This window comes from Tamandua tetradactyla, chromosome 9, assembly GCF_023851605.1.
Source record: "Tamandua tetradactyla isolate mTamTet1 chromosome 9, mTamTet1.pri, whole genome shotgun sequence".
Classification (NCBI taxonomy): domain Eukaryota; kingdom Metazoa; phylum Chordata; class Mammalia; order Pilosa; family Myrmecophagidae; genus Tamandua; species Tamandua tetradactyla.
In genome coordinates, this window is record NC_135335.1 from 116239158 (window position 1) to 116265790 (window position 26633).

Consider the following 26633-nt stretch of genomic DNA (forward strand, 5'->3'; position numbering starts at 1 on the left):
CTCTCTTCTCCCATGCCCAACTCATGTTCTGGGCCCCTGCCACCTGGCACCTTCAATTTGAAATTTACCAGGAATAGGCTATATGTTTCCCCATAGAAAGAGTACACGTTGTTTTATGGTCCTACCCAGATTGGACATCTGGCTGTCATGTACCATTTATTAGCTGTGTAGTAATGTTTGACAAATTACCTAACCTTTCCGCAGCTTACTCCATTTTCCCCTTTGTTAAAAATAAGAAAAAACACAATCAGTAACAACAACAAAGCCTTGCAGAGTTTAGTGAGTGCAAGAAGGAATATCAAGTACCTGACAATACCTGGCACACAAAAGTTCTCAGCAAATAACAGTGAAGAATCGCAGTAACAATCAGCCCTCAATAAGAGAAGAAAAGGAAGGTAGTCTCCTTTGGTTGTAACAAAATGTAACTCAGCTGTTTTCTTCCCAGCCTCCTTCCCTCTTTAAGCTCTCTGCCAACAGCTAGTTTGTATCTAAGTGAGCCTCCCTCATTAAGCCAAGTTAGGGTCTTTGTGATGGTTTTCATCACCATTGGCAGAGCAGAGAAAGGCTGAGCCACAGGATCCATCTCTGCCTGCCCATGCCCAGTATCCCTAACACAAAAATGCAATAAAAACACAGCAGTTAGTGTCCGACGCGGGCCAGCGTGGGAGCGGACGGGGAGGGGCTCCGTTTCCCCTTGTTCTGCAGCACCTGTCCGAGCTGAGCGCGGCCCAGGCTGGGGCAGCCCCGCTTCCTCCGCGCCCCCAGCTCCCCGCAGCGCAGCGCAGCCCGCTCTGCAGCGAGAAGGCACCCATTGAGGGGGTGCAGCTGCCCAAACCCTAAATAAAGCCTCAGTTTCAGCGACAGTGAAGAAGACACTACTGTGTTCTTCCCGAGCCCCGGGCAAGGCTAGAAAACGTTGCAAGCCAAGCGGCGGCTGCTGAGCACTGCCTTTGTTTACACCCAGATTTTGAATCACAAAGGAGCGGCTTTGGCTGCCAGGGCCCGGCCAGGCCTGCTTTACCCTGGACGCTGGGGTCTGTCCTCTGACCTACCGCACAGAAGCGGAGTTTGGTCAACGTCCTATCGCCTCGTTCTTGACAGGTGTTTGCTCACGGGTCTGCAAGCAGGGTTTTGCTCATGCGGGAGGGGAGGGGGCTGAAGAGTTCAGAGTTGCAGGTCAGAACGCTGTGTGACATCAGTATGTGCTCAGCACTCTGGGGTTTATAAAACGTCATAAAAGATAAAATAAGGGGCATAAAACCAAAGGTATATGAAACAAAATACATCCAAACAAATGCATGGGATAACTGGAATCCTTTTTAAAAACTGCTGTGAAGAAAAAATGGGGTGGGAGAAGAGATGACACAAAGATGGCAATGCGATGAGTTAGGTGAGTTGAGCGATGGCATGCGGGAGTGTGTTGTACTGTTCTTCACTCTTGAGAACTTGTAAAACTTTTAGGTTGGAAAAACACAATTTAAAAAGTCCCTTGGCACCGAAGAAAAGTTTTTGCAGTGGATGATGGAGGCACAAGGTTGTGTCTGTGATTAATATCACTGATTTGTAAATCTGGAAAGGGAAAAGGAAACTTTAGGTTGTATATAAATTTACCACACACACGCACAGACCTATGGAACTGTACAACACACGTAAGCAGTACCCAAAAGTTAATAGCATAACAAAAATATTGTTTCGTAATTGTAACAAAGATACCATGCCAATGCAAAATGTTAATAGGGAAAACTGTGTGGGGGAGGAAAATCTATAGGAACTTTGGGACTTCCTGCATGATGTTTCTGTAAACCTACAATGCCCTAACTTTTTTTTTAAATAACTCTTTTTTGTTTAACGTCTTTGTGCTTGACATTTTTCCCAGGCTACCACATAAAATAGTGTTTCTTCTGAATGTCTTAGCCTATTCTGTGGTTTTTACTCTTTTTTTTTCCTTTAGATAACCTGTGAGGATATTGGTTTTTGTTGTTTTATTATATATATTTTCTGGTTCTAAAAGAAGTGTGTTATCTAGTGGCTCAGCAGGCAGAGTTCTCACGTGCCATGCCAGAGAACTGGGCTCGATTCCTGGTCCCTGCCCATGCAAAAAAAAAAAAGAAGTGTGTTACCATCATGGTTAACTGTGAAAATGCAAAAAGTAACCATAAAAAAGAAAATAATTATAAACCCTATGTCTCTGAATTAGCATTTATTAATATTTAATGCATTTCCTTTCAATCTCTTGTATACATAGACATACATGCATGCAAAGTGGAAAATAAAAGTAACATGCCTAAATACAACCCATTTATATTTAGCTTCACATCAAGCTTTGTTCACCTCTAGTAGGTACTCCCCACGATGACTAGATATTCTTAAAAGAATCATTTGTAATGACTTTATAATATTTCTACCCTACATTTTTTTATACAACAACAAAAAAAGTTTGTGAGTCTAACAGCATGCCACACTTTAAAAAAATAGGACAGGATTCTTATAGCTAGAGATTACAAGGAAATTTATTTTGCACTAGATACATACCAGTTTCTTCAGGATAATTTGAGAATTGCAGCTGGATTCAGCATAGAATCTTGCAAGTTACAAATATAGTAGTAAGAGAGCTGACAAAGTTTTCTCACCTTCAGATGTGATCTGAAAGGGAAATGGGAAGCAGGAATGAAAATAGAGTATAGGGGTGGGGTGTGGATATTGGAAGCAAAACCAGAAATGGAAGATAGCAACTCAGCTCTGTCTTGCACACACGCAACGATCTGCCTGGCTTGCACAAGTTGACATGATCTTTGTTTCTTAATTAAGAACTTCAGAATCAAACCTCAAAATGATCAAGTGGAAAATCACAAAGATTAAGAGAAAAAGACCACTTAGAAATGCAGAGGAAACAAAATGATGACGAACAAGTCCAGTGACAGGCCAGTGAACATTTCTTGAGCACTTGCACTGTATATGAATATATGAAAATAAATAAAATAAGCCACAGTCCTCGACTCTATGAGGCTAACAATCTAATGGAGAAGACAAGATACGAGCAAGGCATTTCAGCACAACATTGGAGCTGTAGGAACAGAGAAATGAAGTCCAGCGGGAGCCCAGCAGAAGGGAGATGAGGGGTTACCAGAAGAAGATCTGGAAGGTCTCAGAGAGAAGTAGCCTTGGACCCAAGTTGAGGGAAATGGAACCTCATGAAAATGGGACAAAAGGAGAAACTATGGAAATTTTCATACATATGTTAGGAAAGAAAAAGCAACTATATGTTACAATGCCTTTTTTATGGGCTTGGGACCAAATGTTATCAGATATAGACTTGCCCTTTTTCTCGCCAAAATAGAGAGATTCCCAAAAAGTTGTGCACAGGACACATTTTTATATTTTTAAGCATATTGCCAATAAATAAAGGGACTCACCATTTAAAGGAATTCTGCTATGTGTTTGCTTCTTTCTAGGGGTGAGATAACCCCTGATTTGTCTGTTTTGTTTTGTTTCTAACACGGAACTTCACGTACCACCTATAGCTAATGCAGTCAGTAAAACAGGTGACTCACTTCTTCCCATTCGTTGTTCCAAATACAGCAGGACCTTGGGTGAGTTTTGTGTTTCTTTTGCTCATACCCCTCACACACACATACACACACAAAATTACTCTACATACATAGTGACTATTAAAAGTTAGTTGGCAAAGAGTAGGTGATAAAGCAGTGATAATGCAGCCAGGATGAATATAAATTTTAAAGATCAGCCTTTTTTTGAAAAACAAGCTTAATGGATTTTTAAAACTACTGTACTTGCAAAGCTGATTTCATATTTTTAATTGTCAGATGTTTTTTGCTAGCTTGCAGCCTCCTCTGCCCTATACAGCAATTCTGAATGTAATTCAAGACTGTAATTACAACTTTGCAAACAGAGAAACCAAAATGAAGAGACAACATTAGCTGTTCTCCAAGGTAGCCTCTTAACCTGTCACCTATTAAAACAGAGATATTTTCTGCAGTGGCTGGAGGTGGTATCCACCCTTCAGTTAAATGAGAGCACATAAATCTCCATGGGGTTAGAAATATCTATGAATTTATGGAGGGGAAAGTCATGTGGCCCATGACCTAGCTGAAGGGACAGGAGGCAGAAGTCTATTTTATCTTCCCATGTTTTTCCTCTGATTGCCAGGCCAGAATGTGTTTCACTGTGGTTAGTGTAAATAAAGACTCAGCATGACTTTTTTTTTTTTCAAATGAAAACAAAAAACTGGGTTGCCCTGAAGAGCACTGAAAATGTGGCATAGGACAAGCATCTTTGGTGTTTAAGGGGTCATCTTGGTTTCATTTTTCTTGAATTGAATTTTTTTCCCCAGATTATTCATGTGCTATGGATGTTTCTAGTTTAAACAAACTTAGTTAAGCCAACTTTCAGGACTATACTTCAAAATAAATAACACATTTCAGAACATTCCATGAATCTGGCTATAACGGTATTAAATAAATTATTCTATTATCCTTCCCTCCCTGAAAATGGCCAATACCCATTGGAAAACATGATTGTAATATAAATGTTTCTATGGCAACTCTGATACCGGGTTAATTCTTTTAAGAATAACACTGGTGAAGAGATTGTTCTGGCGACAGTTGCTGTGTAACAGATTAACCCCAAAACTAGTCATTTAACCACGTGATTTTGTTCAGTTTCGTCTGGGCAGTCCCGCCTGGGATGCCTCATGGCGGCTGCAGGCAGGGGTGGCCTGAGCTCCGGTCATTTAAGACTTGGCTCCCTCACAAGGCTGGCGGCTTGTGGGTCCAGGGCGGGCTCAGCAGGGCTGTTAATCGGAGCAGCCACAGGAGACCTCGCCGGGACAGCCATCTCGGGGTAGCCGGGCTTCCTCATGGCTGCTGGTTCCCCGAGAGTGGGTGTCGCAAGAGAACAGAGCAGGAGCTTGCACGGCCTTTGCTGACCGAGCCCTGAAATTCACACAATGTCACCTCCACGGGTTCCACTAGCTACCTGCAAGTTGCTAAGGCTGACCCCCTCTTGATGCGAAGAGTGTCAGAGAGTTTGCAGGCATATTTTTAAACTTCCATGGAGATCTTCTTATGTTTTTCTTTAAATATAACAGTATAGCATGAATTATATTAAAACAGCAACTCGGATCCTCCCCCAGGTCCCCCAAATTTGTGAGTTCATTTTGCATTTCCAGAACCTCGCACAGGGTCTGTATTACAACGGATGCTCCGTAAGTGTTTGTTAAACTGAACTCAAACAAGGCTTACAAGCTAAGAACCCCTGCCATCCAAATGAACAAGGGACTTGGTGGCTATCAAATTTTACTTTTCATAAGTTGGAAGGCTTGTCATGCTGATAATACAGTGAGAGAGAGAGAGAGACAGAGAGAAACACACAGAGAGATAAAGAGACAGAGAACAAAAAAGCTTACATTTTAAAAGCAAAGGATTCTCCCAAATCCTGTAGTCCAGACCTTCTCCTCCTCCTTCTCACCAACCCTCCCTCACCCCAGTTTTACAGCTAAGGCCCAGACTTTGAGTGACATAACCAAGTGACAGAGGAAGGGACACTGGTTATAATTTCTAGTCATTGCTTCTTTTCAGTGCTAAAACATTATCTGTTGCTGTCAGTCACTGAGGAAATGACTTAAACCTGTGACAGCAGCCTATCATATTTCCAGGTGGTGCCAGGTTGTAAGGTATTGTTCTAGTTGTTTCGGGAGAGTCTCCTCTTTTGCATCACAATGATGCAGTTTTATCAGAAGGATAATATTTTTAAAGTAGCCACTCAGTTAATTAACAAAGGAAGGACATTTTACCTTCTCTTTTGCAGTTTCCAAAGCTTCCTTTAGCAAAAGAAGGCTTCTGCCTTGTTTGGTATTTGTGCCTTATGCAATGCTTTATCAATTTAGTAAATTCCAAATTTATTGGAATAAATAAAGCAAATGATAGAACTGGTGTCTGGAATTTGTACTTTAATTTCTCAAGTCAGTAACAGTCTTTCCAATCTCTTATATGGTTATATCTTTAGAAATCAATTGAACTGATATTTGTAAAATTGTCTTGAATATCATGAGCTCTAAGTACATGTTAATTCCTCTTTCTTTTCCCCACAGCAGTGACTTATGTTCATGATATATTGCTCTAAAATACTCTGTGTCTTCATGGTCAAGTCTCAAAATTCAATAATATTTGGCCCCCTGGATTTACTAAGGTGGAAAAATCTCTTAAGCTTCTTTTCCTTTGAGCAGTAGTCAATTTAAAATTTCATAAGGTTTTTCCATGGTTGTAACAGAAATGACTTTCTGATTACAAAAATGTAAAATATTTGCAGTTCTCTGAGCCTTCAGGTTTTACTCTGTACTTGGAGCATTTCATTTCAGGGTTTGTGAATGAATGGAATGCCCTCCTTTTCCCTGTCACTGGGAATGCAATACATAGCTATAACACAGAACCCAAGGGAGGAGAATGCTCTGTGTAAACCCATCAGCCTCTGTGAGCATCCTAGGAAGGAATGCTGGTGCAAGTGCTGCATCTCCTCTTCAAGGGGTGACACATCTGTCTTCAGAAGTAGTGCAGGGCATGGAGGTTACCAGAGAGCTGCACAGACATTCTCAGACATCAATGACAGTGTAGCATATGCAATGGAATGCAAGTCATCCATACAATTGTGATTTACCTAGAGCTAAGGGACCATAAATGGGCTTCACTTTGGTCTTTGTCAGAAACTGGGAGTCTTCTCTCATTCGGTGGTAGAAGTTTGGGGTGCACAGCGGGAGCTGTGCTGCAATAGCTAAGAGCAGGGTTCCATCTCCAGGCCTGTCCACACTGCTGCAGAAAGGGGCACCTCACAGAGTCCTCAGAGTCGGAATACAGTTAGAGCTGACGGCTGGCGAGGGCTATTTGTTCTCGTATCAGATGGAATCGTCACATTAGAAATTAACATGCTAACAAGATGGTATCTCTGTAGCCTTCTATACATGCTATGCAGGATACTATTATCATCCCCACGCTGCGGGTTGGAAACAGAAGCATAGAGAACCTAAGTTACTTGCTGCCAAGTCACTTAGGAAGTAAGTAGCAGAGATTCGAAACTAGTGAGTCTGGATCCAACTCCAGCCACCGAACTAGACGTTTCCCTCTGCCAGCCCAACCGCAGTGACCCCAGCGATGCCACCATGCACGGCCATGTCCCTCAGGGACTATGGGTAAACATTCTCCTTTTCTGCTTTCAGACCAGGCACCTTAAGCCACAGACGGATTCTGGAAGGGATGAGGTGGAAGACCAGGAGGTCAGAGGCGTCTCCTCCAAACCTCCTTCACCTGTCCTGAGCTTCTTCACATCCCACTCCCTCCCCAGAATCACCTACCATCATCTGCTGTCTCTGAAGAGTTCTGTGCTGTCCATTCCACCCAAGACTTGGGCTTCCCTTTTAAGTCTTGGAAACTTTTGTGTCACACCAAGAATCTTGGTGCTGAATACTAATTTCCAGTGCCAGTAGTGCTACTCTCACTGACATTTCCTTCTCCTCACTGGGTGGCTCCATGCATATGAAGAAGGCTCCTCTATTCCAGATGCATGAGAGCATCTGGGCATACAACAGCAAGCAAAGCTAACGCAGTGTCTGCTGTCCCAGAGCTGATGGTCTAGTGGGGAAGACAAACATTATTCAAAAACTCACACACACAAATGTAAACCTTCACTGTGACAACTCCTAGAAAGGAAGGCTGCAGAGTTCTGTGAACACAGAAGGGCAGTTAATCTGGTTGGGGAGGTCAAGGAGGCTTCCCTAAGAAGGTGGTATCAAGCTAAGTTCTAGAGAGAAAAGCAGTGCTCCACAGGAGCAACACAAGCCGAGGCCCTGTAAGCAGGCAAGAAGGAGGGTGAGGATTTTGAGGAACTCAGAGAAGATCAGTACGGCTGGAGAACAGGGAGGATGGGGATGGTACATGATGCGGGAAGAGATGGAAGCAGGGGCCAGATAGTTTAGGTCCCGTGTTCAGGATTTTGGCCTATCAACCTAGAGCAGGTGTTTTCAGCTCTCACTGTACATCCTGGTTACCTAGAGAACATTTTTAAAATATTGATGATATCATCCCAGAACAATTAAATCCAAATTTCTAGAAGTGAAACCCAGACAAAGGTATTTTTTTAAAGTCTCAGGGAATTCTACTGTACAGCTAGGTGTGAAAATCATTGCCGTACAGCAGTGGGAAACCATTAAAGTGTTTAAAAGAGAATATATGTATTGTTATTGTGTGTGTTGTAGTGCGGTATGATTGCCGTTATCAGATTTACATTTCAGAAAGCATCCACCGGCTACAATTTAAGGAGTTAGGTATCTAGACATTAAGAGATTTTTAGAAAGGAGTCAATTAAGTGACCCTAAATGGTGCAAGTTCTGATTAAGGTAGCAGCCATGGAGATGAAAAGAAACGGATAAGTCAAGAAGACTTCTGGTTGGTGAAACCACTGGACTGATGCAATGATTCAAGAGCACATCATGGTTATGGGAGAAGAGAGAATGACTTCCAGGGTTCTGATTACGCTACAGGACGCAAATTGTGCCATTTGTTGAGAAAGGGACAAAGACTGAAATCAGAAATGCTTATAGTGGGCATGGGGCTTCAGTTTTGGTCACGCAGAGGGGGTTTTCAACTTTGGTCATCGGGAGCATGCTTTCGTCTCATCCTGTGCTCTCCGTCTCATTTCTCCAGATCATCAATGTGTCATTCACCAGTCACTGTGATTTATTGTTCATTAAAACAAGCAAACAAACAATAGTAACGATAACAACACACGAGCGCTTACTATGTCCAAGTCAAGGGCCTGATGAATCAGTCCTCTATTGGAACTCAAAGGAGCTTATTGATGAGTCAATGACTTTCCATGAATTATATATTTTTCCTAGCAAAAACTATGTTTCATCTTCTCCTTAAAATGTTAACTTGGATATTGAAGACTTTCAATGGCAAGTGACAGAAACCCCACTCCAATTAGATTAAACAAAAGGGATGTTTATTGTAAGGATATGAAGCTATTTCAGGGAATACAAAGATGAGTCACTGGCTAGGGTTCAGGAAAAACCAGTCATGCACCTGTAACTTCACGCTCGTCTCTCCTCAGTTCTTCTCCACACATCTGCTTTGCTCTTCTTTCTCTCCTGACAAACGAGCATCCATCACTTTTCTTGTCAGCATTATAAAAAACACAAACATGGTGACTGACAGCTCCTATGGTTTAAGTCTTAGAGCACAGACATAAGAAGGGGACTAGCTTGACTCGCATTGGAAAATCCAAAATCCTGGGGAAGAAACTCACTGACTTGGCTGGGCCAGGTGTCCCTCTCCAGACCACTAAAATGAGGCTGAGATGCAGGACCTGGGGTACAGAGAGCTTGTGGCTGTCCCACGATAACTCAGAAAGCCCACAGTGACTCAGAAACCCCGCTGAACTGTGACCTACATGGGTGCTTCTGAGATGCTTCTGAGATAATCCATGAGGTCCGTAGTAGGACAGAGGCGGCAAATTCTGGAAAAACAGAGGCTAGGCAAATAAGCTGGCTGTTACATCCCAACTGAGTAAGTAAACGTATGTGAACCACAAGGCCTAACTGAACACAATTTTAAAGAGGAATTGCCTCTTTGGATTAATTTTTTGTTTGCTTTTTAAATTATTAATGGCATCTGAAGTTTCTGAAATTTCTAAAATTGCATGTTAGCTAGTGGTGAATGCCAATAAGTTTGCATTTGTATATGATTTGGACTATAAAGTTTTGAACTGATTCTTTCAACAAAGCATTGTGCTAGCTCTGAAATTATCCTGATTTTAAATATCATTTGCATTTCTGTATATGGAAAATTATATAATAAATTCTAGCTCTTTGATCCTCATTATTATTTGTTTAACAGTAAGACTCCTCAAATAATAGGAGTTGAAATTTCATTTGCATTGGGGAAAATATGTACTTTGTTCTCTTAGAAAGAAAGACCATGTTAGCTGCGAAGTCACAGAGAAGCTAGTTTTGAAGATGTGTTCTTTTGAAGTTCTAAGATAAAATGAGGACGGTGCAAAGTACTTGTGACGAAAATAAATAAAAAATAAACGTCTTATGAACTTTCTTATAGATGGGTATTAAAAAAGACTGAGGCTATAATGAGGCCAATTCATTCATTCTGACTTCCTAGGGTGTGGTACTCTCCTGTTAGAAAGGGAGATGGACTCTATACCCCATGTGTTCATGATCTTTGGAATTTCTCTCAAGGAATTTACTATCTGGTTAGGACTGAGCAAATCAATGGTTGATAATATTTACGAAATAATCTATTCTTGAGCCTTCAGCAGATGATCTACATTAGTTTAAAGAGAAGCCGGGGGCTGGCAGTCTAAGCAGGCTCGACCGGCACTGCCAGGGATGGCCCCTGGCAATTTGTCTTGGGTACCCCAGCACCTCCTTTATCAGTACAGATTATGTTTCTTTCCTTTAGGCATCTCTTCTCCATCTGCTGGATGGCACCTATCACTTGTCCTAGTCTTGCTTTCAACACATTTTCAATGAATCCTTGCTAAGTGCTAACTTAGCGGTGTTAATCTGAAACCCAACACATCTGTGGGTGAGAGATTTGGGTTCTTGTACCAGCTCCGCTGTTATTGCTCAGTGTAATCCAGGGGTAATTTTTTTCATTTCCTCAGGCCTCAATTTCCTCGTTGTTTATTATTATTAGCCACTCTTTGCCAGGATAGCAAAGAGCAAGGGTCAGCAAACTTTTTCTGTGAAGGTCCAGACAGTAAATATTTTCTGCTTTATGGGCCGCAGAGCCTGTCACAACCACTCACCTCTGCCATGGGAGCATGAAAGCAGCCACAGACAACCCCAGAAGTCATTTACAAAGACAGGCAGTGGGCCAGAGGTGGCCTGTGGGCCATAGTTTGCAAACCCTTTGTTTAGTTTATGGAATCTGGAGCCAAGTGGCTTGAGCGCAAAGCTCAGCTTCTACCACTTTTAGCTTAATAAGCTCAAGCAAGCTACCTAACCTTTGTTTCCCACAGTTTTCTTATCTGTAAAATGGAAGAACGGTATCACATCTACTTCATGGGTTGGTTGTAGGGACTAAATGAATTAATATATGTAAAGCACTTGGAAAAGCGCTTGGCCCATTCCACATGCTGGTAACCTACTATGATCACTCTCCTTCCCCGCGTCATTTTGTGCTGCTGCATACTGTTTCTCCATTGATGGGCTTGACCCAGCAAACTCCTCTGCACGGACTGGGGACTGGGGCAAGAGCCAATCTTACCAGGGGGAGAAAGCCCCAACTCTATAAGGCAGCGCCTCCACTCGTGAACTTTCAACTTGCGAATAGTCGTAGGTAAGTCAAAGCTCCTTACTATAGGAAAAACATATCAGCTTTGCCTGCTTCAAACCAATGGCTCAAACTGTTACTGTATGACATTGAATCTAGAGATAGTCTGGCAACCTTTTGCAACTTGACAACTGGTAAACCAAGGAGAAACAAACTAAACATACACAGAGCTTGGAAAGGGACTGTGGTTTGAATGAAGGAAATACAAGGTGACAGTTTTAATGGGGTCCAACAGGGATATGGAAAGGAGGTGGGGGATGTATGACATTTCTGGTCAGGTGAATGGGAAAATGGCAGGAATTGCCAACTTCTCTGCCATGGATTTTGTGTGATAGAGCATATTTTATACCATTTCAGGTTAAAAATAAATTTTGCCTTAGACTGAAACATCAGTAGATTTCCTCCCTTTTTTTCATATGGCACAGAGCCTAAATTTTGTACAAGATTATTAATCTTTTACGAGGGCATTGTTGACAGCCTCGTGATCACGTATAAGAGTCATAAATCTTTTCTTCAATCAGTTAACAGTGCCTGTTATATTTGGCAAGTATCTTTCTGGGTGCTAGCTAAATTGGAATGATACCAGTGAAGCCATGGGTTAGAAAAGAAACAAACTTGGGCGCGGATTTAGGAGACAGAGGTCTTATCACGGTTCCATCCTTAATCAGTTGTGTAACTTGGAGTGTCAACTGACTTCGTAACCTAGAAGCAGTTATGTAACTTCTCTGTGACTCAGTTTCCTTACCTGTATGTAAAACGTGAGAGTTGAATGAGATGCACTAAGCACTTTCCAACTCCATAACTCAAGATCACTCAAGCAGGACGACAAGGCGATCCCAGCGGTCTGAAATTTTAGGTGCTGATCTGCCCAATTTATTTGGGGCCCTTTCCAAATTCCTCCTCAATTTGTGGTGATGTTAGATCAGTTGATAATTACCGTGTTTAGACTGAAAGTTGCCTAGATGTGGCATATCACAGGCTCAGGTTAAGGAGCACATTAAGTTAAAGGGGGGCAACACTGAATACCCCAGAGTTAGAAGACCCAAGCGGGGATGATTCTGTCACTCACTGCTGAGGGGAAGCAGACCAAGCCATGCAGCCTTGCTGAGCCTGTTCCTTCATGCAAGATGGACATCAGTATATGTGCTCTGCTTACAGTCCAGGCTAAGTGTTTCAAAGAAAAGCAATTCTTGGGGGGGAATAAAAAGACCTTTAAACATTGAAATCCAAGACAAAGGAATAAGCCCTCTGAAGCATCGCTTCCGTCATAAAACAGAAAACATAAGACAGTTTTTCAAACACATTAGAGGTTAAAGAAAGCGATCACCTGCAAACACCCTAGGTTTTCAGTATCTATCCCTTCAAAATACACCGTACTCGTAAGAACATAAAGGAAGTCCTTGTTAAGCTGGAATGCATCTAACCAATAAGCAGTTCGAGTGTTAAAATAAAAGATACTGACCCTTTTTAGAGAAATTGGAGCCGTCAGAACCCAGCTTCACCTGATTGAAAGTGTTTTCTTTGCACATACAGCTCGGCAGAACCTAGAAAAAAAGGTTATATGATAGGAGCTAGATAGGGGAGGATGATGGCAATGTGTCTCCTTTATGCTGTGAGGCTGTCTGAATACTTGGGACTAAGTTCTCTTAGAAGTAGTGACAGCTCTGGATCCCCTCCAGTGGAGGGAACAAAGGCTGGGATTTCTTTTGAAAAATTCTTTCTGAGCAGTGAGATTGTCCAACACAGTTTCCTTGATAAAGGGCTCATTATCTATCAGTGTGACTTTGCCCTTAATTTTTATGCTGGCAGTGCCAACAAGAGCATATTTAAGCTCATGTCTTCTATCCCGACAGCTGTAACAACACCCTATCAGTTTGTGCCAGTGCTGAAAGCTTACATGTGGGTATAATCAATCATGGGCTAAATTTCCAATCAGTTGAATCACCAAAAAATATAACTTGTTAGCTTGATTTTCATTGCATTTACACAATAAAATGTGTGTACATTTCATTTCACCCCATTTGAAATGTGTAAAACGTAAGCTCATTTTAAGGTGAGAGTCTCTAAATGGTGGTGGAGAAAATCTTGCTTCGCCCAAGTCCAAACGAGGTGATTAGATTTTAGTCTCTAAGTGGCAGACTGGAAAGCGACAGTAACTTGGGAAGCTGCAACGAACCAAGTGTACTGCAGGCTTTGTAAACAATTTCTAATGAAAGTTAGGTAAGCTGTGTGGAGCCCACACAAAAGGAAGCCAGAGAGAAAGCGCGAGTCAGGCACGGTCTCTGGGAGAACACCCTGCTGTTTAGGGAGGAGTATGACACCATCTAAAGTCCAGATGAAATGCCCCTCAAGGCTCCCCACCACTGTTTACTCTGAATCTATGCTTCATTTGAAACAAGCTTTTAATAAGTAACTCTGCTTCCAACTTTCCCTCCTATCAGGAAGCGGATACTATGTGGACTAGATACGAATGTTCCCAGGCTCCTGTGAGTGGTTGTGCAGACTGTGCGCTGGGCAAGAACACCGTAACAAAGGGGCACTCCGCCACAACCCAGAATGGTAACTTTTAATATTTATCATGACAACTTTATGGCAGACATTAGAAAACCCTGGTTTTGACAAAACCAGTATATTACAGTAATTTTTCACTGATGCAAGTTGAATGCTGTGAGGAAGGGTTCCCTTTTTCTTTCTGCTTTGTTGACGTATAACTGACATAAAATAAATAGTATGTATTTAAAGTGTAGTTATAGAATTTATACGCAATCAGGAAACTACCATCCAAACGACGATGATGAGCGTATCCTTTACTCACAATGCCCTTTTATAATCCATCCTTTCTCCACCTCATCCGCAGGCAACCACTAATTTGCTTTCTGTCACAGATTAACTCATTTTGTAGAAATTTATATAAATAAAATCAAAGAGTCTACATGCTTGTTTTGGTCTTTCTTCTTTCACTCAGCATCATAATTCTGAGATTCATGCATGTTGCCATGTGTATCAATAGTTTGTTCCTTTTTTTTTTTTTTTTGCTGACCAGTATATTGTTGTATGAATATGCCACAATTTGTTTACTTATTCAGCTGTTAACAAACATTTGGAATGTCTCTAGATTGAGGCTACTATAGATAAAGCCACTGTGAATATTCTCGTATAAATCTTTGTACAGACATAGGCTTTCATTTCTCTTGGGCAAATATTTAGGAGTGAAATGCCTAGAACACATGGCAGATGTATGTTTAACTTTTTAAGAAACTGCCAAGACATTTTCTTGGTTGTACCATTTTACGTTCCCACCACCAATGTATCAAAGTTGTATTTGGTCCACATTCTTGTCAATACTTTGGTGCGGTCAACCTTTCTAATTTTAGCCATTTGGGTGTGTAGGGGTATCTCATTGTGGCTTTAATTTGTATTTACCTAATGACTAATGATGTTCAGCTTGTCTGCCATCTATATATTTTCTGGTGAAGTAGCTGTTCAGTTTTTTTGCCCATTAAAAAAATGTAATGTTTGTTTTCTTACTATTGAATTGTAAGAATTCCTAATGCAGTTTAACTATAAGTCTGTTGTAGGATATATGTCTTGCAAGTATCTTCTCCTGAACTGTGCTTTTTATTTTCTTTAAGTGTCTTTCGAAGAGCAAAAGTTTTAAATTTTGATGAAGTCCAATTTAATGACTTTTTTATGCTTTTTTCTGTTTTAATATTTAAGAAATTCAGAGTTAGTTTTCTTTTAGAAGTATTATAGCGTTGGCTCTTAAATATAGGCCTATGCTCCATTTCAAGTTCATTTTTTATGTGGCGGGAAGTAAAAGTCAAGTTCATTTTTCCTTGCACATGGCTTTTCCATTATTCCAGCATAATTTGTTGAAAAAATTATCCTGTCCCCATTGAATTGCCTTGGTGACTTTGTGAAAAATCAGTTGACCATTTGTGTACATGCCTATTTCTGGACTCTCCATTCTGTTTCATTAATCTATATGTCTATCTCCAATCTAATGTCACACTACTTTGGCTAGGAAAGGTGAGACAGAACATCATGGTGGTGTTTCCAATCTTCAAGGGAAAACATTCAGCCTTTCACACTTACTATGATATTATCTGTGGGTTTTTCACAGATGCTGCTTATCGGGTTGCGGAAGTTCCCTCTTTTACTATTTTCCTGAGCATTTTTACCATGAATGGACGTTGAGCTTTGTCAAATGCTTTTTCTACATCTTTTGAGATGATCATATGATTTTTTACTTTTAGTCTGTCAGGGTGAATTAAATTACAGTGCCTGATTTTCAAATGTTAAACCAACTTTGCATTCCTGGGATAAATCTCACTTGATCGTGACAAATTATCCTTTTGATATACTGCTTTGATTTGGTTTGCTAAAATTTTCTCAAGGTTTTTTGCATCTATGTTCAAGCAGGAGACTGCTTTTGGTGTTCCATTCTTCTGATGAAGTTTTGCTATCAGGATAAATCTGCACAAAACTGCTCTATGGGCTAGTGGCATCCCTGAGGATTCTGGTAGCTCCAAGGGAGAAGTAAAGGAATTAACTGTCCCTCCGATTTATTCATCAGCTACTTTCTGACACCCGGATCGCTGAGAGTTCTAACAAAATCTACTTTCTGCAAAACTGAAAGATCAGACTTTGAATTCTGGATTCCCTACCAGGGTTCCCCATTACAGCCAAAATAATTTATGCAAGTGGTTGTACCATGCAAAAAATTCAATAGGTCGTCAAACCACATCCCTTAAACACTGTTAAACATTTGCTTTGAGAAGAAACTAAGGAGGACTTCGTGGCAGAAGTTACAGGAAAAAGACTCTGGTAGTAGAGCTCTGTAATTTATCTGTGGCCCACACTTGGACACTCCACTTAGTTAACCCAAAGTCCTTCTATTAGTGTTCAAGCCTCACCCTCCCTAGGAGGTTGTTTAATGGCAATCTATTACTATGATTACAATACAATTATGATTATAATATGCCCCAGGGAGATTTTGTCTCTTCTGCCTAAGCAATCTTTTTTTTTTTTAAAAAAACATGGGCTGGCACCGGGAATCAAACCCAGGTCCTCTGGCATGGCAGGCAAGCGTTCTTGCCGCTGAGCCACCGTGGCCTGCCCCTGCCTAGGCAATTTTGAAGGCTGTTCCCTTCAATCACATGTGGACTAATTCCTGAGAATAGCTCCCATAAAGACCATTTTCTCCATCCTGTTCCATGTCTGGTGATACGTTAGCCCAACCAGTAGATTGGGAGCCTAAGAGCCCTGCTAGCCTGCCCCCATTTCCGACTTATTCAGACTCTCAGATGTCCTGTCTGAACAGCACTTGCATCCTATTGCTTTATCAGCCGCAGATTTAAAAATTTAGTGTCTATTTCCTTTTACCCTCTAGTCCTTTCTCCCTTGTTTACTGCCCACTAGATATCAGAAAGTACGTCAGCTGTCGGAATTAGACAGAGAAAAATAAAAAACGACCCTTGCTTTCAAAAAGTGACTACCAAGGAATTTTAGTTTCCATGTTTCACATGTTGTCAATTCAACTGAGATGACTGTATCATGGCTTGTATGATATTATATTGCATTTATAATTAAAGACCTGCTCTTGTTACAAGTGAGTTGGAGAGCAGATATGGATTAAAATTTAATGGAAACTATCACTAAGTTGTCTCATTTACTTCCATCTCATACTGGTTGATTTATTTAGGGTCTTATTCCTGAAGCATGAGGACTGTGGAATGAAAAAAAGACAAGGGTTCTCAGAGCATATCTTATAGTCAGAGACCTTTGAATGTTTTAGTTTCCTTGGTTGCTCAAAACAAATACCATGAAATAGTCTGGTTTAAGCAATGGGAATTTATTCGCTCAAGGCTTTAAGGACAGAAAAATGTCTGAATCAAGCTATCCCTGAGGCGGTGCTCTTTTCCCAAAGACTGGCTGTGGGCAATCCTTGGCTCCTCTATCACATGACAAGGCACATGGCGACGTCTGCTTGTCTCTCCCTTCTCTTCCAGGTTGTGTGGATTTCAGCTTCTTGTTTCCTTGGTTTTCACTCTCTTTGTCTGAATTTCATTTCTTATAAAAGGACTCCAGTAATAGGGTTAAGACCCATCCTCACTGAGGCAGGCCACACCTTAAGAGAAGCAGCCTTATCAAAAGGCCCTCCTTACACTAGATCCCCCCTAACCCCCCCAAAAAAAACAAAGAAAGAAAGAAAGAAAAAACAAACAAAAATTCAACAAATAGTGCTGTAATGATGGGATACTCACATGGAAAAAAGAATGAAATGTGATCCCTGCCATACAGTATACAAAAGGAAAAAAACAAGGTCCTCTCTATAATACCATAGGAATGGATTAACCTTAAGAACATGTTTTTCTGGGGTACATACAACTTCAAACCACCACAGTGGGTATGATCTGTATTGCTGTTAGGGATACAATCAGAAGCCACCTGTCCTTCTAATACTTCAACCTCTGATAGCACAAGCTCAGAAACAATGAATGAAAATTATAGTAAGCATTCCAGCCAATAATTTTTTTTCATGGTTCTCTTAATATATGTTTAACCTGGATTACTAACAAACGTTAAACATTTTAAGCTAAGTCATTTAAAGACTGATTTTTTTCCAACATTACATTTATTGGGGTTGGAGAAAGGGAAAATAAAAATATTGGACAAAAGGCCATTGTTTTGCCCCAGGGTTGCAAGTATTAATATCTCATCCTTTACATACTCTCAGTCAGCGAGTGCCTACAATGTTTGGCACTGTGCAGAAGAGAACATTCAAAGTACCTAGCCTTTAAGTCAACACTTTGACAATGCAACAAGCCAGTTCTTATTGGGTGTCCTTTTTTTTTTTCTCAGCCCACTTTATTTTATAATGTACAGCAAAAGTTATGAATTGATGGTTACGGCAATATCAGCTAAATTCTTCTACCAGCTGCACCCTTTAGGAGAAAAATTTGGACTCCAGCTCTGCCCAGCTGATTTCTTTGATTGCACCATTCCTACTAAGAACCCCCAAGGCAGTGGTTTCAAACCTGGCTTCACTTTAGAATCAGAAAAGGAGCTTTAAAAGATAGTGATGCCTGCATTTCATTTTCAGAGATTTTGATATAATCCCTCTGGAGTACAGATTAGGCATTGGGATTTTAAAAACTCCCCAGGTGATTCCAATGTGTAATCCGAATTGAGGACAACCCTCTAAAACAGAGCTTCGCAAAACTTGCACAGTAATCACCTGGGGATCTTGTTAAACTGCGCATGAGTTGGTTGGTCGGGGTTAAGGCCGATTCTGCATCTCTACAAGCTCCGAGATGCTGATACTGTTGGTTTACGGGCTTCACCATGAGAAATAAACTCTAAAACATTTGTATTTGATTTTTTGGAACCCTAAAAAGCATACTTGAGTTTTAAATCTAATGGAAGTTTCTTCTACCATTTAAATATTCGAAGTAGCTGGAGTGATGGTGGTAAATGAGAGTACCCTACAAGTCTTCGGGTAGGATCCTTTCTCAGCTTGCTGTGGCCACTCAAAGCTGTTCTTGGTACTGGAGGTTCTTGACTTCCTTAGGCCTGACTTTCAAACCACTTTTGCTGTTGTGAGTTATACATGAACCTTTTGTAGCCCTGCTGGAGGTTGTACGTCTGCTGGCATTTCGAGCTCCTTGGTGGTGATACCACCTGCCAGTCAACAGTTTGCCATTATTAATTGAACTGCAGTATCTGCGCACTTATTTGAGTATGTTATTGTAGTGTTTTTTCAGTCTATGTTCCCAGAAGTCTAGGGCCTAAAGCAGCAGTTCTCGAACCCTAGCATGTATCAGATCACGTGGAGGACTTACTAAAACAGATTGCTGGGCTCCACCCCCAGGATTGGGAATTTCCACTTGCAAGTTCCCAGGAGATGCTGATTCTTCTGGACCTAGAATCTGGGCAGGACACAGAAAGGGTGGGGTGGCATGGGCTGTTGGCCTCAGAGCATGGCTTCTTTCCTTAGAAATTATGTTTGCGGATTCCAGTTTAGGATTTTATTAAATAAAAAGGTTGCTTTTTTTTTTTTAAGTGTTTGAATAGTGTTCTTTTGTTGCCTTTATTATTTTACAGAATTTAATGGAAATGAAAACGAAAGTGCTAATCCTAGTGATATGGGAAAGGTATCATCAATTTACTATAATTGAAAAGGCTAATTATTCAGCATTATACAAAAATTTCATGGGATTCTGTCTGAACTTCAGCTGTGCTTTCAGATATGATGGGAAAAAGTAAAGAAAATATAACATGCTGGAAGTAAATTGCTGAAGACTATATAGATGAGGAAGTGCAATTAGGGATTTTATGGTGTCTTTAGGTTTGGGAAATAGAATCCCACTGTTGCCGTGCCTAAGTCTCTTTCCAGAAACCCATCATTGTCCAAAAGAATGGGTAAGATTTTAATTTTCACTTTCTTCAGACCTGACCCTGAAGAAAATACGAGAAACATCACAACAGTTAATGTTTCCACTTACTGAACTGGATCAAACTAATTCTACAAGGTGAGATGCAACACCCTATCTACAAAGCTCAGAGAGAGAATGTATCAGGCCCTTCATTTTACACAGCAGATGTGAAGGGTGTAGCTTGGTAAGTTTCATGTTTACTTTTAGATAAAATGGATGTGGGTAGGAGCCTACTTTTGCATCTCAATTTCCAGAGACATGTTGGAATAACAGAAATCAATGCCTGTTAATGACTTAAAGTGAAACTTACTTGTCCATTAGAACGTGCCACCTTTTAAAGTAAGTACATTTTCCAAGGACATCCAATAGTCAGTGAATTTTAGGATGTTCTTTCCTCTACTTCCAATGCCCACAGGAATAAACCATTAAACTCAAAGTTTAATAGAAGTCTATGTGTCTGGGTAAAAACTAATCTTCTTGAGAGGAAGGTGGGAGAGAGCTGCAAAAAGAGCTTAAGCGCAAGCAGGCTGGGTGGGCGCAGGCCTCAAAACTACAAAAACGAATATGGAAAGAGCTTTATGAAAAAGCAGGCTCTTACATGTTTTGATCGGAAATAGCGGAACACAAGGTGCTGGCATTCCATCTTACCCACAGTGGAAGAAGATTTGAAGCAACGTCCAAGTCTTCTTCAACAACGTACGTAATGATGCCTAAAAGAATAACCTATTTAACAACTAACATAGTGAAGGCACCGTAATTCACGCGCGCTTTCTGCCACCGCACCTCAGCATCAAACCAGGAGGTCGCTCGGGCAGACCAGAGGGCCCCACGTTAGTCTCGGAGCTGGAAAGGATCAGCCAGCGTCCGCCTTGCTCATAAAACCCGCTTCCCTTCTCCCCAGTCCGCTTGGCTCCCGGTGGTCCTGGAATTCGTAGCAGGCTGCGGGTGAGCCCACCTGTGCTTCTCCCTTTTGCCCTCTCTTCGCCCCCTCGGCGCCCACTCCGGAGGCTACGCTGGCGAGGCCCGAGGCCGGGAATTGCAAGGCCTGTCCGCTTCGGCAAGCCCTGGAATCCGCGTCCTTCCCCGCCACAACCACTCTGCTGGGCTGCTGGGGGGGCTAAAAACATCCTTTTTTAAAAAGCATAAAAAAAGAAAAGGCTGCGGGGTTTCTCTCAAGATGCTGGGATAAGAGCCGCATTCGTTCCGGAGCTCCCCATCCTCCCCGCCGCTGGACCCGGAGACGCAGCGGCTTCGGGGGTGGGCGGTCGGGATGCCCAACAGCCAAGCCGACCCGGGCGGGGCGGGGAGCAGACCCCGAGCGTCCCGCCGCGGAGGAAGCGCGCGCGGCCGGGGGACATCCCCGAGCCTGGGGGCGGGCGGCGGGGCCCGCGGCAGGAAGGGTCGGCGAGCCCGCGGCCCCGCCACCCCCCGGCCACCCGGCTCCGCGGCGGACGCCGAGAGCCGCGGCGTCGGCGGGCGCGGCGCGGGCGGAGCCGGGCAGGAACGCGGGCGCCGGTTGGCGCAGCCTCGGGGGCGGGGACCCGGGACCGGGCGGGAGGCGGGGCCGGCGCCGGGCGCTGAAGCCGTGGGGCTACCCGAGAGGAGTCGCGGGCGGCCGGGCAGAGGCGGAGGCAGCGGTGGCCGCCGCGAGAGCGAGCGAGACGGAGACTGCGAGCCCCGACCCGGGCCGGCCTGAGGGTCGCCGCCGGGTAGGAGGCGCGTGGGAGTCGTGCCCGCCGGAGGCCGCAGCTGCGGCCGGGGCCCCGCGGGGGAAGGAAGCCGGCCGGCGAGGGAGGTAGGTAGCGGCGGGTCCGGGCGCGGTGCGTGCTCGGGCAAGGGTGGGGGGAGGCGGCGGTGCCTGCGCGGCTGCCGCGCTCTTCCTGTCACCGGCAGCCGCTTCTCCTTCTGCAGAGCCGCGCCGGGGGCGGGGGGAAGCGGTCCGGGCTTCGGCCCTCCCCACCGCCCGCCAGGCTGCAGGCCCCGCGCCCCGGCTCCCCTCGCCGAGAGCGCCGTTCGCTCTCGGGGCCACCGGCCACCTCTCGGCTCTGGGTTCCCCGGCCTCGAGTCGGAGTCTGTGGCCCTGCGCGCGCCGAGCAGTCGTCCCTGGAGTTGCAGGCGTGCCCGGGGCTTCCCCCCACGCTCCGGTTACCGCACGCTTCCGAGGCTCCTCGCGGTCTCCTCGCTGCAGTTCCCCGGGGTTCTGCCCCGGAGGGGGAGCGCCCTGCCGCCTGCCTGCGCGTTACCGGGAAGGAGCGGACCCTTCGCCCCCGGCCCTCCGGCTGCAGCCAGGGCCGGCTGCCGGGGCCCCTTTCCCCGGGGCTGACGGACGGCGGTGGTCCTCGGGGGCGAGCCCCCAGCCCCCGCCCTCCGAAGTTTGCCGCCCTCCTCTTCCGGGGTTGGGTAAACGCTCCTCGGGGCGGTTAGTTGCTGGGGCCCGAACGCCGCGCAGTGCGCCGACCCGGCCTGGGCAGGTTGTTGGAGGCATGTTTAATGGGGTCTCGGAAACGCCCGGAAATCCAGCTTTTTGTAGCGCTGTGCGAGACTGGAGAGACCTGCCCAGCAATATGGAGCCGGCTGGGGAGAAAGAGCAGGGGAGTCCGCCAGCAGGAGCTAAAATCCCTTGGGGAATTTGTCTTGAAGGCACAGCTCTAACACTTACTTCCTAAGGGCAGAAACTGATCACCAGACAAAGAGAACGGAAAAGCTCAGGCCCAGCAGCCCGTTTTCAGAAATGTACTTTGGGATCCAGAATTCGAGCATGAAATGCAAGGGTGTGAGTGGAATGGCTGTTGCACGTTGCACGTTGCATGCCGAATGCGTGTGAGCTGGATTTGGGAACATTCTTACGGTTCTCTAGACGCCAAGGATATCGGAAAGGGCTTGCTCCACCGTGATCCCTGGAGATGCTGCAATGCTGTTGGTGTCTAGGACTTTCCTCTTTATTTGAGGATTTTATGATTTTAGAAGCGATAGGGTTTTTTCTTTTCCTCTTTGTCAGTCAGGGCGAAGTACGAATGGATAAAGCAGTTCCGGGTTTTGAATGCATCATGAGATTGTCATTTCAGTGCGATGGGGTTCAAGTTTTAGTTGTTAGGCGGAACATTTACAACACTTACTGACCAAGGCTTTAAGTGAAGTTAAGTTTTAATATTTCTTTACCTTGTGTTACGTTTTGACAACATTAAAGATTGTTAAGTATTGGCTAGGAAATGTCAGAGTAAGTAGACAGGTTCATTTCTGTTACAGGCTACCAGACTTAAAGATTGCAAAAGTCTGAGTTATTAGGAATTTAATGACCTCTGCAGAGGAGAAGGCCACAAATGTTTTTTATCATTGAAGAGAAAAAAAATCTCACTAGCTGTAATTTTTTTGATAGATTATGCAGTTTTTGGAATACATCATTTGAAAGGAGCTTCTAAATAATTTTCTTAGGAACAAAAGTTGCTTAAACTTTGCGAAGCAGGTGTTTGGGAAAATACCCTCAGTGATATTTTTGCCCCTGTAAGTTTTGTTTGGTTGAGGCGTGACATAGCTGAGCTTTGCTAAAAATTGGGAGTTCAGAGTCAAGGCTTAAACTGGAAAGCCTAGAGGGGGAGCCTGTCTGTCTTGCAGAAATGCGGGGTGATGTTCTGCTGACCTTTTCAGCTTTAAATGCCGATTGCGAGTAGATACCTGGTGCATCATACCACTTTTCCATAGAGTGTATAGAGTTGTATGATTGGGAGAAAGTTTTATGTATCCAGTACAGTTCTCCAAGTGTTACAGGTATTTGCTTTTAACTTTCATCTTGATTTGGGACCTGTTCTTGTCAGTTGCATAATAGAACTCTGCAATGTACACACTGTTATCGGCTTAAAAAAAAAAGATATCACTGTTTCGAATCTGTGATGCTCTATAGTCAGTGAAAAAAACTAACATTTCACTTTCCATTGATTTACTATATTGTTTTTCTTTAGCTAATTCTTGAGTTTAAGTTTATTTAGCTCAGAAGAACCCCACAGGGTAATGTTGGTTTGGGAAACAGAAGCAGTACAAACAGTAATACATATGTTCGTTTTTGACAGGTTTTAGAATATTATTGGGAGGGAAATGTGAGTGGTGGTGTGCATTAAGCTTCTGGAAATGTGGAGTACACTCAAGCTGATTTTTGAAGGGCTTTGAATTTTACCAGCAAAACTCCTCTACTTACACGAATTTTGTTCTGTTGAAAGTGTTGGGTCATTTCTTTAATTAAATTTTTCCATGGATGTCATGTAATTTTTAGGCTGGCATGTTTATTGAAATTTCCTTTATTTTTTCTCCTTTGGTAGGTCAGGGACTATTCTTAGAAGACCTCTACTCTGAAGCTTGTCCGCATGTCATTAAAGGAGGAGTAATTCTTGTTCAGCTTTGTGTGTGCATCTCGCAGTTTGCAAAATGTGTTTTACTGAATAAAGAGATGGTAAATGAGCAGATTGAAAAATTTATTTTGTGGTGAGGCAGAAAGCTGAGATAATGTTTGGATTTGGGTTTTTGTTTTTAATTCTCACACATTTGAGACACACCCAATGCAGAAGAAAATGGGAAGTGCTAAAGTATCAATATATACATTATATATATTATACATTTTAAACAGACTCCCTATAGAGCTCCCTCTTTTAAAGGATTCAGAAATTTGCAAGGCAGGGAAGTCTCTTAATGGTAAAACCCTCAGAAAACTGGAAAACTGATCAATGAAAGTGGCTATCAGTTTAGTTTTTACTTTAGAAGCCATAAATTATATCACAGCTTTTTATCAAAGACTTAGGTTGCAAATAAATTATTTTGTATTTTAAATTTATTTAATTTTAAATTACATTTTAAATTATTCATATTTTGTATGCCCCTTCCACCTACACCCTGATGTGATTACTTGCTATGATGCTGCCAAAGCTCTTACAGATTAACTTGCCTGAAAGAGTGGTGATGAAAGACCCTCTCATGTACATTAAGCCAAATGAGCTGAAAACTAGCCTGTGTAATTACTCATAAACGTGCCGGTTTGGAATATGTTAGGGTCTTAGAAAGGGTCTAATGAGTTGTAGTACAGCTTTTACTTAAAAAATAACAACAAAAAAGCCTACTATTAAAGCATCTTTGGAGATTTTATTCTTTCCGCGTTGTTTTCCTTAAAGTAATTCAAATATGTACCTCCAGGCACCTGTAGTCAAAATAGTTTTCGGGTTAATGATCACCCCAGAGAGGAGTGGAGTTCCCAGGAGTCTGGCCAGAGTGTGAGGAGGCTCCAGCAGTGGCCCAGTGCATTGGTAAAGCCGGGCTGCCAGGCAGGCAGTGCCTTGCTCTCTGGGTACCCAAGTGGTCCTGACCCGAGGCTCTGCCCCGGGAACTAGGGCTGGAGCAGGAAGATGCAGCTGGGACTGCATTTGTGCTGTCATCGAGAGCAGCCACCAGACTCTGCTGGAGAGGCCTGCTGCTCCTTCCCCAGTGCCCTCCCACACGCGGCCCCTCCCAGGTCTCTTTTGCTCTGACCTCTGCCTTGTCACCCTCTCCCTCAGGTAGGGAGAGAGCTATGTAGGCACAGTCCACATGCGGCATTTATCTGTATATCCCAGAAAAGAATTAAGGAGATGGCAGAGAGTTTATTTTGGCTAGCTGCAGGATCCATTTAGAAGTGTCTGTGTGTGGCATTTAGAGGCATAGCAAGGGAAAATTCCTGGCAAATACCTGTTCCAAATCTCTGAATTGTGTAAATGGTAGCCAGTGGCATTCAATGCTGATAGTAGTAACAGCAGTAATAATACAGTGCTACAGTTTCCTCGCCATGTAACTTCAGGCACATTATGTAACTTCTCCGTGCTGGTTTTCTTTCATCTGTATAAATGTAATAGAGGGGATGAGAATTGAACCTCAGGTGGACATAAGCATTAACTGAGTTGATATATGTACAGTTCTAAGAATAGTACTGGCACATAGTAAGCACTGTGTCACTGTTAATTATATTAAGTTCCTATTATTGAGCCTGGCGCTAAGTGCTTTACATATGTAAAGTCATCTAATCCTCTTAATCACCCTGTGAGGTGTAGGTTCAGTCCTTGTATCTGCTTCACAGATGGTAAAATTGCACCATGGAACGGTTTAAATAACTTGCCCCAGGTTGCCTGTCAGGGAAGCGATGAGGGCAGCTGCCTGAATATGGAGCTCAGGGCTCTTTCTCACCTCCTCACCAAGAGCTTTGTGAAGCAGCATTGCTTTTGCACAAGCTGAGGGACTTTAAATCACCTACTTCAGTCCTCTCCTCTCTCGGCCACCTCCTTGGGTTCTCTTCACCGTGGTGCCGTGCAGAGAACCAGCAAGGTTAGCCCGTGCCTCCTCTGGGTGCTGGGATCTGTTCTGCAAGCCTGGAAGCAGCAGCCTGAGAGCCGGCACAGCCCTTTCCCTTCGCCTCCCCTGCTGACCACCAGGGAGCACCTGCGAGCTGCCTTCCAGCTGGGCTGGGCCACTCTCTTCTGCTGCTCCTGCAGTCCATCCTTGAACTGCTTTCTGGAGTGCCTTGTTCCCTTGTGGTTTCCCCTGGGTGTGTCCTGTGTCCCCAACAGCACAGGAAGGACTTGCATCTTGAGTACCCTGCTTCTTCACGGTACAGCCCCAGCCGAGTGCTGAGCCACGTGCATTCTGTGTGGCTGCTGCGTTTGAAGATGAATTGAGGTGGTTGAGATCTGTGAGCTTGAACTGAGCCCGTCATTTTATGGTATTTTATTTTGAGACAAAATTTGCATACCGTGAAGCTCACCCCGGACCTCACCTAAATTCATATAGCCTTTTGCAAAAATCTTTTAAGTCTTTCCATCTTTCCATTTTT

General features: G+C 43.4%; 1 protein-coding gene and 2 long non-coding RNA genes across 5 annotated transcripts in view; 1 reads left to right on the forward strand and 2 right to left on the reverse strand.

Annotated features, from left to right (window-relative positions):
* Nucleotides 1–1260, reverse strand: part of LOC143647396 (uncharacterized) — a 74807-nt gene extending 73547 nt beyond the window's left edge. The window contains exon 1 of the long non-coding RNA XR_013158030.1: nt 1053–1260. This is a non-coding gene — a long non-coding RNA (uncharacterized LOC143647396). The remainder of the gene's footprint in view (nt 1–1052) is intronic.
* The window catches only part of PIK3R1 (phosphoinositide-3-kinase regulatory subunit 1), a 106001-nt gene continuing 80596 nt past the window's right edge, over nt 1229–26633 (forward strand). The window contains exons 1-2 of one of the 3 annotated variants that reach the window (XM_077117397.1): nt 1229–1390; nt 13799–13916. The gene's annotated coding sequence lies outside the window, so the exon portion shown is untranslated. Of the gene's footprint in view, nt 1391–13798; nt 13917–21382; nt 21591–26633 lie in introns of those variants that run through there. The other 2 variants (XM_077117400.1, XM_077117399.1) reach the window with 2 other exon arrangements.
* LOC143647398 (uncharacterized) lies at nt 1407–5668 on the reverse strand. The gene is made up of 3 exons (XR_013158033.1): nt 5426–5668; nt 2533–2643; nt 1407–1569 (listed from the first exon to the last, which is right to left on the reverse strand). It is a non-coding gene; the product is annotated as an uncharacterized LOC143647398 (long non-coding RNA).